Source organism: Ahaetulla prasina, chromosome 1 (genome assembly GCF_028640845.1).
Source record: "Ahaetulla prasina isolate Xishuangbanna chromosome 1, ASM2864084v1, whole genome shotgun sequence".
Taxonomy (NCBI): domain Eukaryota; kingdom Metazoa; phylum Chordata; class Lepidosauria; order Squamata; family Colubridae; genus Ahaetulla; species Ahaetulla prasina.
In genome coordinates this window covers 198613661-198629885 of record NC_080539.1, presented here as the reverse complement: position 1 = coordinate 198629885, position 16225 = coordinate 198613661, and the positions used below count along the sequence as shown (strand labels likewise).

Below are 16225 nucleotides of genomic sequence, written 5' to 3'. Positions count from 1 at the left end.
GGGGACTCAGGCTAATGGGCGCAGCCATGTCTTGAAGGCCTTTCGAAAGGCCAAAACGAAGGGTGCAGACCTCACTCAGAGGGTGTGGGGAGTGTATGATGATCCAATATTTGTAAAGATTTTATTCTCCTTGTGAAAATTTTGCAAGCATTTTTTTTTTCCTGGGAGGGCTGTGTATCTCTTCTGCAGCATATTAGTTACAGGTAGTCCTTGACTTATGACTGATTGTTTAGTGTCTGCTCAAAGTTACAATGGACCCTGAAAAAGATACCTATGATCCAGAGTCAAAATTGCAATGTCTCCCTCCTTATGGTCACATGACACTCGGCAACCGGCCTGCATTTATGTCATTTGCAGCATCCTGCAATCATACAACCACAATTTATGACATTTTTTCCAGAAACCAATATTTACTTCTGGTTTCCATAGCAAACAATGGGCTCACTTAATGACCATGTAATTTGCTTAACTGCTGCTTTTGCTTTACAAGGGCAATATTCACTTAATGACCACCGTGGAAAAGATCATAAAATCAGGCGTGGTAATATAATTCACTTTATGACCATCATGACTTTCAACCAAAATTGTGGATTGAATTATAGTCCTAAATCCAATATTACCTATAATATTTCAGGACAATCTACGACCTTCCAGGTTTTGTTGGGTTCCATCCCTGTCATGTTTCAGTAGGTCTGATGGGACTGAAGTTCACCCTTAGAAGGACACTCATTGCTTGTCCCTAAATAAGATTGAAGCTGGCCACAATTGAACAGCAGTAGACAGCTGTTGTGAGATAAATACACTCCAGAAATCCTGTCAATTAATATATCATTCACTCTTCAGCATTCTGCTTGATATTATTGAAGTCCTGTACTTCCAATTCACTCCCAGCCCAGCAAGTTTTTGATTACAATTCTGTGAGAACTATTTCAAACATCTGGAAGAAACTGAGCCTCCTTCCCAGCATATTTGAAAAAGAGGCACATGAAACAACACTGAGTGAAAGAGTTGGCTATAGCAATTTATCCCACCCTGAACAGTTTTCACCTCCCAGATCTCGGTTCAGATTACCAACCCATTTCCCCTTCCCTTCTGTTTAGTCCTGATCTTCTTTTAGATCTGTCCTTTTAAAATTTCTGACCATATGGCTCCTCAGAGCTCACCTATCAGGAAGGAAGGAAGGAAGGAAGGAGTGTGGCCGTTTCACATTTCCTATCAAGAAATTCTTTCCTGATTATATTCTTGTCCAATTTGACATGGATACATCTCTGACATTTCAGCTTTATTTCTCTTCTCTTCGCTACCACAAAAAAGAACAAATAAAATATAAAGTAGAACTAAAGACAGAAAAGCTATTTAAAAAGCATGAAAATAATATATGGGCCAGAAGTTTAAAAAAGGGAGATGGGAAGATGAGAAGGAAAATACCAGCTCTTAGGCTATTATAAATGGAGGAACTGGAAGCTCTTGAACTCTCTTATATTGCATATCTGTTCCATTTTACAAATGGGATATTTTAAACCTGAAAATGGAGCCTATGTATATATGTATATATGCCCACCACTACGCAAGTTGAGCTGTACGTGTGTGTGTCAGGCAGCCCACCGCTCGCACAACTTGAGTTGCGTGTGTGGGCATGCATGTGCCAGCCAGCCACTTCCATGGCCTAGTTCCGAACAGGCCATGGCCTGGAAGTGGGCCATGGCCCAGGGGATGGGGACCCCTGCTCTAAGTAAATCCATACCATGCCAAAGAGGGAGAGGTTGGTCTCTCTTTTCTTAGAAGTCTGTTTTTCTTCCAAGGTACTTCCATCTGTGATATTACTGTCCAAGAAAGATTAAGAGAGGCAGTGTTCCACAGATCTTCTTTCCTCTGCCATAATACTGAGTACAATGCCAGTTAGGATGGTAGATCTTATCCTACCTCACTGTTGTGTCTATTTATTTACTTGTTCTTAGGTGCCCTGAATGTTATTCTGGAATATATTTGACAAGAGCATAGCTCCTGCTATCTTACAAGTGAAACTGCAGCCATCTTCTTCATCTTGACTTGAATCTTCTCCTCCCACAGCCCACCGATAAGCAGGGGGATGAAATTTTTGATTTTTCCCCCTATCCTTTAGAGCAGTAGTTCTCAACCTTTATAGTGCTGCGACCCCTTTAATACAATTCCCCACAATGTGGCGACCCCTTTAATAAAATTCCCCATGAGGTGATGACCCCAACTGTAAAATTATTTTTGTTTTGAATTTATCGCGCCTGAAGCCGTATTGGCTAGCGATCTGAACTGCTTGCGATTGCCTTGAGGACGGAGGCATTAAAGCGGAGACTCCTCCCCTATTAAGTTTATCGCGCCTGAAGCCAGATTAGGCTAGCGATTGGGAGTGATTGCAGCTGGCTTGAGAGGAAGACATCAGAGCAAAGATTTCTCTCTTTTTTAATTCATCGCGCCTGAAGCCGAATTCGGCTAGCGATTTGAAGAGCCTGCAGCTGGCTTGTGGAATCAACCATTGGAGCGCAATTCTTCCACTCGCAAGTATACTTCCCATATTTCCGATGGTCTTAGGCGACCCCTGGCAAATCGTCATTCGACCCCCAACGGGGTCGCGACCCATAGGTTGAGAACCGCTGCTTTAGAGCATCCAAATGTAAACTTATTGCATTTTAACAAACCGACTTTGCCCATCACTTAGCTTTAACGATTGAAAATCACACCAACAATTTTCATTCAAGATGGCAGCCCTGAGGGTGCATTTGAGCTTCATCTGTTTTTTATATGTGTGATGTAAATAAAAAGGGGGTGGACCTTCAATGGCAACCCTGGTGGCTGCCATTTTGACTTTTTTGACCACACTGCGTGAATACCCCTGGTGTTTCCGTGAATACCCCTGGTGTTTCTGCCAGACAACTTCCTGAATCCCTAAAAAGGAACTGGGAATACCTTCTGTGCACCATTTTCTAAAGCTGTGGTACTTGAAGCCTTTGTGTGATTCCAGATTAATGACAGGCTTCAGAAGGGCAGCTTTCAAAATATCTTAAAATAAATAAAATTAGAACTATCACATATCCTGATGTGTCATTCATTCATTCATTCATCACATATTTATTTTATGTGAGATGGGCAGATAGCTGCCTATCTCTCACAAATGACTCAGGGTGCTTGACATAAGATAAATACAATAAAGACATGATGTAAAATAAAAAACACATAACAGCTGAGCATTTTATTGCTGAAGTCCAAATTAGTGCTCATAGTCCATGTGTTTATGAATATATGAATGAGAATTATATTTGTACCCGAGCTAGTACCATTTTTTCCATCCTGATAATAACCGAGCAATGTAAGCTATGTCAAGTGACCCGGGGCTGACTAAGCAGGGATCTGAACTTCTAGTCAAAGTACAGCCTTCTGTTCCTTGGGTTAAGAAAATACTAATGGACAAATTCAGCTTTGTAGCAAAAGAGAAGAAGGAAAGAAGGCTGACTGTTCATGTATCATTAGATACACTTTGGCCATGATTTTGTATAAATCATTTGAAGTTTATGTTCTTAAACTATTTGACCAGCTGAGCTCAACATTAGATTTATTGTTCGATACACTAGAAGAGGCCACATTGGAAAAGGCTGCTTGGCTGTGATCAACACAACCATGCAAAGGATTTGCAGTCTGAGCTGTTCCTGGTGGAGAGGCACAATGAAGGGAAAGTCGAAAACTGAATTCCAATCTTAATTTTTAGGTTGCGTGTGTGTTTTAGCAGGTTTACCAAAGAATAAGAAGTTATTTCTATTTCAATTGGTGTTAGGTATTTTAATTGCAGTTGAAATCTACTTGGGATACAATAACATGTTTTCAGAGCAATATCGCTGGCTCTCCTCACACATTTTATTCTGAAGCAACACACGGTTTCACATATGTTTCCAATTATTGTTCTGGGCCAAAAAAAAAAAAAAGCTTTCGGGTACTTTTTCCAAAAACTCTTTTCTCCTTAGGCAAGTATCCCAGAATAGAAAGTATTTTTCAAAAGTGCTCAGGAGTAGAAATTCCCAATTATACATCACACAAGCTATTTACAGAGAATTGTGGCTCCTACATGCTATCGGAACAAACCTCTGCTCTTTCATAATTAGCCTCAGACATAACCTACTCTCAGACAAATACAGAGGTGGAAATATGGAGGAGAACATGAGATGTAAAGCAGGTCATTATACAAGGAGGCCCTAATTCCTACCAAATTATCAACATGGTGGAAAGGAAACTGGCAGTTTTTGCTTACTAGCTCTCCATCAGGGAAGTAAACGGAGCTCTTCCAGGCATTTTATGGCCCTCACTTAGCACATACTCCCAGGATACAAAAACTGTACCTTTGTCATGATTTCTCACAGAAAAAAAGACTGTCCTGCATTCTAGAGATGACAATACATGAAGTTCTCATTCCAATGTCCTCATCTTTCTTTTGCATTCTTCCGGGCAGGGCTAAATTCACCCTTACTAGTGCTAATAATATACTAGTCACTCTCAGTTTTGAGCACAGGCTCTTGGCAATCCCTTTGTCTGATAACATGTGAACCTAAAGTAATTGCCTAAACCAGCACTTCCCAGCTTGGAATCCATAGAATATCACCCTATGAGATAATAACAACAATAACAATATCCCTCTGGGAGGACTGCTGTGGTAAATAGACAAGGAGGAACAAATTATGATTATGAGTGGGCATAATAAATTACCTGCATTTAAATACTCCTTTGAAACATACAATGAACTTCCATTAAAATGATTCAAATTGGCTACTAAAGTCAGCAACCTTCTTTGTCATCATTTATGAGAGCGCTTAAACCCTTCGTTTTGCCCAAACCTTCTGGATTTTTTCTTTTCATTTAAAGACATTTTTAGGAATTGTTTTCCTTAAAGAAAATTATATGAAAAGCTGTAGTGTAAACCATCTAGAAAGCTTATGAGGGGCGGAGCATCATATAAAATATTAAAATAAATAAGATGTCCTGCTTGTATATGTTGATCCATGTTTTTGATGAGGATGTAAATGGTGACCACTGAAACAAAACTCTTCTCCTATTCTGTGACCTTGTTATCAGTAGAAGTACAGTAACTGAACCAGAAGGTAATGAGTTGGATTATAACTGGGATGATGGGACTTGTAGTCCAACATATCTGGCAGGGACTGGATTGGGGACAGCTAATTTACAGGGCTTAGTTAATCAATCAATCAACATTTTTAAAATTTTATTTATTTATTTGTCAAGCATGTATAAGATAACAGATATAAGTATAAACATGATTATGAGTACATGAAATGGATAAAAAATGGGGACATTAGGACAGGGACGGTAGGCACGTTGGTGCACTTATGCACGCCGCTTAAAGACCTCTTAGGAATGGGGTAAAGTCAACAGTAGATAGTCTAAGGTTAAAGTTGTGGGGGTTTGGGGACAAAACCACAGTCAGGTAGTATTTGCCAGGCATTGATCACTCTGTTGCTGAAGTTGTACTTTCTGCAATCAAGTTTGGAGCAGTTTACCTTAAGTTTATACATACACCAACCTCCATATTTTAAGGTTAAAGTCTCAATCTTTAACAAAAGATTGAGTTTATTTTACATCAATAGAGAAGTTCAATAATGAAACTCACCTGGTTAGTTCCAAAAAAAATATGGTTTTGTATAGCACTTTCCATATGTTGTCTCAGAAACTGGAAATACAAGTAATTTAAAGCCATTGTTTTTTCTTTTTAGTAAGAGTTTGAAATCTGCCCTTTTTAAAAAGGTTTTCCCCCCCTTTCCTTCTTCCCTTCCCTTCTCTTCCCCCACACACTGAAACTATGGCTATCCATGAAAATGTAAGCAATTCTTGAGCACTGGGGAGCAGGAGGAGGGGTGAAGGAGGATTGGGGGGAGATATTGTAAACATAGCTCAGGAATTTCTTTAAACACATTTTCAAAGGCACCTGGAAAATGCCATGGTGAGTAACAGTTCTTTTCCTTTCAGAGCTAAGATTATATGTCCCTCCTTGAATTACCCATGAATTTTAATCAAGCATTGATAAACTATTTCTTCAAGTGCCAGAGAAAACTTCCAGACCAGGATCTGTTAAGTGAGAAAACAATCTCCAAAAGGAAGTAATAACAATCTCAGATTCTCTGTCCCCACAGCCAAGCAATTATAATATGAGCAAGTTATACGCTGCCAAAATACAGTGTTACCAAGTTTTTTTGAATAGAGATGTAGACTTCAATCTCCTCTATCTCAGATGCCTCTCCTACAAACCTCAGCTATTTCCCCACAATGGTGGTATAATAGCGACCTGGACTTTTGTGTAGTGTAAAAAAAATAAATGGAAACCTTCTTCCCTTTTTTGATCCCCCAAAATTCCAGATAACTTTAGGGAGGAAACTAAGGATATGTAAGAAAGATATGTAATTAGAATTGCAGAAAAAACAATTGATACCAACCTGCCTTCCATTGAGAAACTGTATACTGCACGAGTCAAAAAGAGGGCTGTGAAAATATTTACAGACCCCTCACATCCTGGACATAAACTGTTTCAACTCCTACCCTCAAAATGATGCTACAGAGCACTGCACACCAGAACAATTAGACACAAGAACAGTTTCTTTCTGAATGCCATCACTCTGCTAAACAAATAATTCCCGCAACACTGTCAAACTATTTACTAAATCTGCACTACTATTAATCTTCTCATCGTTCCCATCACCCACCTCCTCCCACTTATGACTGTATGACTGTAACTTTGTTGCTTGTATCCTTAATATTGATATTGTTCCCTGATTGCTTATTTGTACCCTATGACTATCATTAAGTGTTGTACCTTATGATTCTTGATGAACGTATCTTTTCCTTTATGTACACTGAGAGCATATGCACCAAGACAAATTCCTTGTGTGTCCAATCACACTTGGCCAATGAAAAATTCTATTCTATTCTATTCTATTCTATTCTATTCTATTCTATTCTATTCTATTCTATTCTATTCTATTCTATTCTGTTCTATTCTATTCTAAACTTATATCTGCACAAGGGACATTATTTAGGGCAGATTCCAAGACTTATCTTTGAAAGTGAAGCCAGTGTCACCTAAAATACTTAAAATTATCCCCACTGGATATATAAGCACCTTAAATTCACCACACAGATTTGAGGAAAAATGCAAATGTCAGAAGAATCAAGGGTTATTCATTGTTATAAATTGTTATGCATGAGAAACATACAGTAATAAGACGAAATGTTCAGGTATGGATTAACCTACAGCCTTCTTGCAGATTCAGTCCTCCTTTTAGGCAGAGACAGATAATTTCAGCTAGGCAGAACCAATTTCAAAATACTGTAAAAGGTCTTAGGATGGCCCTGATTCACATCTGAAGGTTAATTTATTTACACACATACACACACACATACATATATATATATATTTGTTTTCTGAGGTTTTCGCGGGTGTTGTATGTTTTCGCGGGTGTTTGTATGTAGGTCTTTGGTTATTCGGATTTTCTCCCGCATAAAATTGGAAGTGTCTTGGCGACGTTTCGACGAAGTCTCATTCGTCATCTTCAGGCTTCAGCTTCGTGCTTCTGGGAGCAATGTGTGATTGCAGCTGTTTCTTCCTTTTAACTGCTAGTGGGGGTTTGAACTGATTGGGTGGGAGCTTGGCTGTGCTCTGATTGGATGGGTGGGTTCTTGTGCTCTGATTGGCTGGGGGTGTGTCCTGTTTGGGTGGGGGCTTGGTTGTGCTCAGATTAGTCTGAGTTGCAGGGGGATTTGAGCTGGTGAGCTGCATTGTTGTTGTTGTTTTTATTGAAAAGTTTTACAACAACAATTAAAAAAGTTTTACAACAACAATTTTTTTTTTATTGAAAAAGTTTTACAACAGACAGAATCAGCAAGATCCTCCACAAACACAACATCAAGACAGCATTCTGCACAAACCTCAGCTATTTCCCACAATGGTGGTATAATAGCGACCTGGACTTTGTGTAGTGTAAAAAATAAATGGAAACCTTCTTCCTTTTAACTGCTAGTGGGGTTTGAACTGATTGGGTGGAAGCTTGGCTGTGCTCTGATTGGCTGGGGGTGTGTCCTGTTTGGGTGGGGGCTTGTTTGTGCTCAGATTACTCTGAGTTGCAGGGGGATTTGAGCTAGTGAGCTGCATAGCTGTTGTTTGGCTTCGTGGTCGTGGTCGTGCTACATCTTCATAGTGGGTGTCAGTCTGCTGCATGTATAGATTGGAGGGGTTTGAAATGGCTAATGTTGCAGCTGCGGTCTGGCTTCTGGTCCTTGGTCGTGCTTCATGATCAGTGTGGGTTTGGGTCTGCTTTCTGGGTGGATGTGTGGTGGTGACATTCTGTGTGGACCTCGTGAGTGTGGGTCTGGTGTCCTTCCTCGTGTTAGGGACTCGTTTGTCAATAAGGGCGGGTTTCCAAATGGCTGGTAGGCGGGAGGTATCATCTCGTTTGTTCATGCTGTGTGGGCGTTTTTCTATCTCGATGGCTTCTCTGATTATTCTGTTGTTAAAGTGTTCAGTTTTGGCAATAGTTCTGGTCTTTTTAAAGTCAATATCGTGTCCTGTGGCTTTAAGGTGTTGGTTCCTCTTTTTTGACTGAGTTCTTGTGTTCTTCAATGCGTGCACTTATTCTTCTATTGGTTTGTCCAATGTATGTGGTGGGGCAGGCGGTGCATGGGATTTCATATACTCCTTGATTTTCTAACTCCCCCATCCAATCAGAGCACAAAAAAAACCCCATCCAATCAGAGCACAAAAACCCCATCCAATCAGAGCACAAAAACCCCATCCAATCAGAGCACAAAAACCCCATCCAATCAGAGCACAAAAACCCCATCCAATCAGAGCACAAAAACCCCATCCAATCAGAGCACAAAAACCCCATCCAATCAGAGCACAAAAACCCCATCCAATCAGAGCACAAAAACCCCATCCAATCAGAGCACAAAAACCCCATCCAATCAGAGCACAGCCAAGCTCCCACCCAATCAATTCAAACCCCACTAGCAGTTAAAAGGAAGAAACAGCTGCAATCACACATTGCTCCCAGAAGCACGAAGCTGAAGCCTGAAGATGACGAATGAGACTTCGTCGAAACGTCGCCAAGACACTTCCAATTTTACGCGGGAGAAAACCCGAATAACCAAAGACCTACATATATATATATATATATATATATATATATATATATTTATTACATGAACAACCACAACCACAACATGAACATGACACCTCCCGCCTACCAGACATCTGGAAACTAGCCTTAGTCAACAAACGAGTCCCAGCCATGAAAATTGACCGGACCCAGGATAACACACGACGCCACCACCAGTCATCCTCACCAGATTCAAACCCAAACCCATCCCACAGATGAAACACAACCACGTGTCAAGATTCCAGAAAAACCTCTTCTGCATAAAAAAAAAGACTCTGAAGCCATTGTCTTTCAAAGTTCTTTACTAGCCTAAGGAAACTGGCACACGATGAGTGAAATTCCAAAACTGAAACTTCCGGATTCTTTTCTCAGTTATACAAACCCCAAGAGTCCCACCCCCCTAACCCCTTTGCCGGTCACATGGTCCAACATTCTTCCACTTTATTCAAAACCTCTTCTTGCCACTCCTTCTGCAGATGCAAACACAATCCGACCTTGACCGCTTGAAGAATGTAACCATACCCATCACCCCCACTTCTTCCCCTCAGGGGAGAAATGTGGCAGCATCTGAAAACCTACGGCCTAGTATGGTTTCCAGGCCTGACACCACCATCCAGAAGCCAGACCATGCTGGCACCACCGGCTGCTGCGCCCCCCTCCGATCTCCCCACACAGCAAGCTGACATACACCAGGAACACATGACAAGACCTCGGATTCGGAGCCAAACCAAAACCCGGGATGCTGCATCATAGCCATCTGCTCAGGACATCACATCAAAGAACTCCAGAGGCCACAACACCAAAGCTCAGGACATTACAATACAACCTACCACCCAGGATGTTACAGCACTAGACTCAGGAGGTCACATTCCCAGAACTCAGGACATTTCCAGGAAGCCCATTACCACTACAGGAGGTCACATTCCCAGAATTCAGGATGTTTCCACACAGCCCATTAACCAGGTCGTTACAACACAAAAGACTAATGGGCACACAACTAGGACCAAACCCACACAGGATGCTACGAAACAACCGACTAATCTGCAAACACCCACTCCATCTACCAATCAAGATGCAACCACACAGCCAACCAACCCGCTCACAGCAACACTCCCCACCTCCCCACCAGTATTTATAGAGAGATGGCAGCTCCGAAAGCACCAGCCTGAAGATGATGAGTGAGACCTCATCGAAACGTCACCAAGATACTCTCAACCTTACACAGGAAAAGACCCGAATATGCCATACCTATACCTGTGAAAACCTATGAAAACATATATATTCTCTGTGGGGGCTCCCACACTCTGGAACGAGCTTCCCCCGGGTTTACGCCAAATACCTGACCTTCGGACCTTCCGCCGCAAACTGAAGACACATCTGGCTTAAATTTTATTGATTTTAAATTATCTATTATTAATTTTAATGGGGTTTTAGTTTTATATATTTTAAAGTTTTTTAGGCCAATTATAAAATAAGTTTTTTAATTTGTATTTTAAATTGTATATTGTATTGTTTGTTTTTATTTTTGGCTGTACACCGCCCTGAGTCCTTCAGGAGAAGGGCGGTATAAAAATCGAATAAATAAAATAAAATAAATAAATTATATACACACACACACACACACACACACACACACATACATACATACATATGTAATTTTAATATACATGTTAAATATTTCTGTAAGACTGGCAACGTTTCGACGAGGTCTCACTCATCATGTCCTGAAGATGTCATCTTGTCATCTACTCTCAACCTTACACGGGAAAAGACCCGAATACGCCAAGACCTACATAACTATACCCATGAAAACCTATGAAAACATATATATATGTGTGTGTGTGTGTGTGTGTGTGTGTGTGTGTGTGTGTGTATGCATATATGTATGTATGTATGTATCTTAAAATATATGGACTTTTCTCAGTCACAATCGTATTTTCGCCAAGGGAAAAGGAAGGGGGAGAAAGTAAGTGTTGATAGATGACTAGCTTGATTAATTTAGTCATCTTTCAAAACTTGCTCTGGTTTTGTGCACGTTTAGCACAATCCCAGAAGAGTGCTAAACCTATAGTTAAAAGCAACCCAAACTATAGCTGATTATTGTGTATGCTCCTTCTAACCCTAATTGTGTGTTGTTTCTTTTCCTTTATGTAAACCAATCTACCAGCTTGACTTGTGGAAATGTGTTCTTTCCTGGCAGCCATTTAGTGATTGGACAGATTGGGAGCTATTCTGTAAGTGAGCTCACCAACAATACTTTCTGAAATTGCCAAATGTGACCACCAAACATTTTGATTGGGAATCATGTCCTCAAAAATGGCTTATAAATGGGTTTGGAAACACAGAATGAAGTGCCCAGAAACTTGAGTCCTTTCCTGACCATTCTCTGCACATTGTGGGTGACGTTCTGCAATTAGAACCTTCTAAACAGGTTCTCTGTGTAATTTCTGGCACTAGAAAGAAGAGAGATGTTTTGGATAGGCACGATACACAATAAAAGCAAAATTTAGACTACCATATGTGCAAAACAGTCAAAAACTAAACTTTTGGCAAGGCTTGGGTAAGAGTTGTGCATCTATCCTTGTTCTTGCTCTGTTTGACCTCTCAGCAGTTTTCAATACTATCAACCAATGATATCCTTCTGGATTTCAGGAGGGTGGCTTTGTGCTGTGCTGGTTTGTCTCCTTTCTTTGGGATTCATATCAATCAGTGTTAATTGGGGCAAGAGATTCTGCCCTCAGCCCCTACTGTTTCTCTCTTCCCTCGTATTCAACGTTTACATGAAGCCACTGGATCATTCATCATCATGGGGTGAGGAATCATCAGTACACTGATGATAGTCAATTATACATCTCTGCCTCTGGCAAATTTAGCAGTGCTGTTGATGTCTTATCCCAGTGCCTGGAGGTTGCGAGGAACTGGATAGAGAACAAAAAGCTTCAGCTGAACCTTGGCATAACCAATTGGCTTTGAGTTTTGAGGATTGCCAGTTCTATTCAATCTTTGGTGATGGTGGTTGTATTGCCCCAAATAGATCTGGTATGCAACTTGAGGATCTTTCTAGACTCACAATTCCTACTGGAAGAGCAGATGGCATTTGTGATTAGGAGGGCCTTTGCACAGCTTCAGGTTGTGTGCCAGTTGCATCTATTCCTAGATTGAGAGGCTCTGCTCATGGTCACTCATTGCCCTATACACTGTAAGCCGCCCTGAGTCTTCGGAGAAGGGCGGGGTATAAATGTAAACAAACAAACAAACAAACAAACAAACAACTCATGTCCCACTCACCTCTTGATTAGACTGACCTCTGCTCTGTGAGATGCATTGGTTGCCAGTTTGCCTCCAAGTCCAATTCAAGGTGCTGGTTTTGACCTTTAAACCCCTTCATGGCATGGAGCTGAGTTATTTGAGGGACTGCCTCTCCTCATTTCATCTGCCCGTTCCATCAGATCCAGCAGAAGAGGCATGCTGCAGGTCCTGTCTGCCAGGGATCTACACTAGAAAGGATCCAAGAGGCAAATCTTTTCTGTCATGGAAGAAATGAGATTAGTTCCATCTCCATTAGTTTTCTAGAAGGCCTGGAAAACTTGGTTATCCCATCAGCCTCAGAGCCGCATTGAGTTGCTATGGCAGCTCCATTGCAACTAATATCTGATTCCCTCCCTTTGCACCCATCTCTTTTTATGAGATTGGCAACCAAACCTTTTGGTTGCACAGGTTTTCTAGGTTATGTCTGTGAAGAATAGGTAATGGCTTATGCATTCTTATGATTTACACTTTAACATTTTAAGAAAAAAAAAACTTTTAGGAGATCTTTGCCAAAGCTACTCCTATAGAAATGATATTTGTGTTTAATGAATATCATATTCTTTTGTTGTATGTACTGAGCAACACAAAATCCCTTTATATAGGGCCAATTGTTGATCTTTCCATATTAAGTATACCTAACTGGAATTCTCTTGCTCAAAAATAAGCCCGTTCTTGGAACTGGCTGTACCAGAAAACAGAGTTAGATGACCTTAACAAGCAAAAGATGCTTAATGGAAAGGTATCAGCTGATAATTAGTGTCTTACACTGCCCACCCTGCTGTCATCTGAATTATTCTGCGTATGCGGTAGAAGTTGAAGTAAGACTGAGTTGCAATTCAGGTTGGAACAGAAGTAAGAAGGAAAAGGGGGGAGGTTATATTATATCTGATGAAAAAATATCTTGGGTGCAGCTGAGAAATATTATTCTCATACTATATCCTTCTTGCTAATTGATGACTTTTTAATAAGCTGCCCAGAGTCCCTTCAACAGTGAAATGGGCAGCACATACATTTAATAGATTAATAAATAAATATCCTATTGCCTTGTTAGCACAAGCATGCCTACCTTTCCTGTCCCATTGTTTCCTTTCATTATATCCAATTAATATAGTTATTACATACTCATATTTATATATATGCTTATATATTGTATAGTTATTACATGCTTATGCTTATATATACTGTGTGACATAAATAAATAAATAGATAGATAGATAGATAGATAGATAGATAGATAGATAGATAGATAGATAGAAACGAGGTGTCACTTAGGTCATCTGTCTTCCTGACAACTGACTGATCATTCTTATGGATTCTGATTGTCCTGCTGCTTATGGAGCCTGTTTCCACAGAACTCTCTCCCTGTGCAACAGTGAATCCCTCAAAGCAGGGTGGCTTTCCTTTTGTTTATCCTGCCTGCTCTTTGGAGAGAGCAAGGCAAGCTTATCTCCTTTCTGCCTGTGAAGTTGCCGTGCACCCATTTGCCTTAGCAGTCAGACAATGAAGAATGTTTACTCCTTCCTCGAAGGACAATAAGGGTGTGATCTCAAACATTTCACCCATGTGCTCTTGGACCCTGATATGGGAGCCAAAAGCTGACATGTTTCAAGCAATCTAGGGGGGGGGGTATCAAGAGAGTCACAAGTGTTTGCTTTGACTTTTTTTATGTCACCTTGCATGAAGGACGTGACTCCGTGAAATGTTGGTCAAGATATCAGAGGGAGGTTTAGCTAAATGTAAACCAATGGCAGGGGAATTTCAGATAATTCTGGGGAGGGAGAAAGGTTTCCAGCTTAAGTACCACTAATAAAGACTGATAAATACTGAATGCAGCAATTGTCTGCAAGACTTTGTATGGAAGGGAAACATGGAAATAAAAAACTCTTTGTAATTTTCAAAACTACTCATGACTGGAAATCCTGAGGAAGATAATCCAAAAATCACCACCTGAGGAGCTGCAGAGTTTCTGTTGGATCATGGCTTTCTTCCCCTAATAAAAGATACTTGATTTAAATAGGATTAAAGAACTACATATATAGAGACCTATAATTTTAAAGTTTACGTACAGGAGATAACAGTATTCCACTTTACAAGATCAAAGCTTAATACATGTTTAGTGCCATTCAGGATCGTGGAATGCTTAAAAAAAACTTATTTAAACATTTTTAGAAGCATATCTTATCTTTTTTAAAAATATGGTTCAACATAGGAGACATGATTTTCCCCTCCCTCCCTGCCCCAGTTTAGTGTTCACAACCCAATGAGTAAGTTAAGCTAAGAACCAGGGTATGGTTCAGATCTTCCATTCAATCCTAGTGTTTCTTCACCTCTGTTTCTTCACCCCTCCCAAGAAAAGTAAGAGAGAAGTCAGTTTATCTACAAGGCCATGCTGGTTAGGAAATTATGGAGACTGTGGTTACTAGTATAACTACAATCTCCATAAAAAGGCTCTTAATCAAGTTTTGAACATGCATTTTTGAACTATCTCTACAAAGCATAACTTAATTCCCTACTGTTTCTTAAAAGCAACCGTATTATTTCACCCTTTTTCTACATGCACATAAGCACTATGGCATATTCCTCCAGAGACTAGAGTCCAGATGGCCATGTTGGCAAATTAGTTGGTATCAGTGAATTCACATCCAGGTCCAGCTGTCATTTTCTGCTGCTCAGATTATCTCATCTGGAATTGCAACACCTCTGAAGTTGGATTTCTATGCAGTGCACGTCTTGGAACATCATGAAGGGGTTACAAGGCTTTAGAGACAACAGTAAGTTGGCCAACTCACTATTCCATTTTTGGTAAAAGCAGATTTCATCTAATGATCTTTGTAAAGTCAGAATGCTGTGTCCAAGGAAATTTTAAGTGGTCCAGTTTAAAACCAAAAAAGACAATTTTAGATGTGGTGAACTACTTCTCCCACATACTACTTTCACCATGTACCTCCTACTAGGGCCTATACAACCTTTTACTTATTATTTTGGTGCTTTCAAGTAATTGCTGACTTTTGGTGACTGCCTGGACTGGTTTCCCCTGGCAAGGTTTTTCAAAAGAGGTTTGCCCTTGTCTTCTTACTAAGGCTGAGAGAGAGGGAATGGCACAAGGTTACCCAGTTGGCTTCATGCCTAAGGCAGCACTCAGTCTTCTGGTTTCTAGTGCCTTAGCTACTCCGCCAAACTGGTTCTCATATCATTCTATTACCAAACTTTTAAATATGAAATTAAAAGAGCAACTTGGTGCAGCTGAAGAGCTATGTTGTTGAAGAAGAAAAAGTCACATTTGTGCATGCTGCTGCACAGACATGCAGCTGTGCAGGAGCACATTTGAAATATTCCCAGCATTTGGGATGGGGTGGGGTTTGGGATAGAAAGAAGAAATTACTGAAGAAAAAAATTAAAAAGTAAAAGCAGCTGGCCAAAAAGATGGTAGAAAGGATGTAGATCAGGGGTCAAACTCGCATCATCATGTTGTCATCATGTGATGTATCATGACTTCCCCCCCACTTCGCTAAAACAGTGTGGGTGTGGCCAGCGCATGATACATCCAGCCTGCGGGCCATGAGTTTGACATCCCTGATGCAGAAGTTCAGGCTGTAGAAGGCAACAGAAACAAAATGGTAGAAGGTGATTCCAAAAGTGAAGTCCAATACTAACGAATCGAAGAAACGAATTGTGAAAGACTTGATGCCCATCCAGTGTGTCAGACTATCTACCAGACTACACAACAATGTTCC

At 40.5% G+C, this 16225-nt stretch overlaps 1 long non-coding RNA gene across 1 annotated transcript; it reads right to left on the bottom strand.

Annotated features, from left to right (window-relative positions):
• Positions 1-5196: 5196 nt before the first annotated feature.
• LOC131200548 (uncharacterized) lies at positions 5197-14421 on the bottom strand. The gene is made up of 3 exons (XR_009155651.1): positions 12471-14421; positions 5645-5704; positions 5197-5508 (listed from the first exon to the last, which is right to left on the bottom strand). It is a non-coding gene; the product is annotated as an uncharacterized LOC131200548 (long non-coding RNA).
• Positions 14422-16225: the final 1804 nt, after the last annotated feature.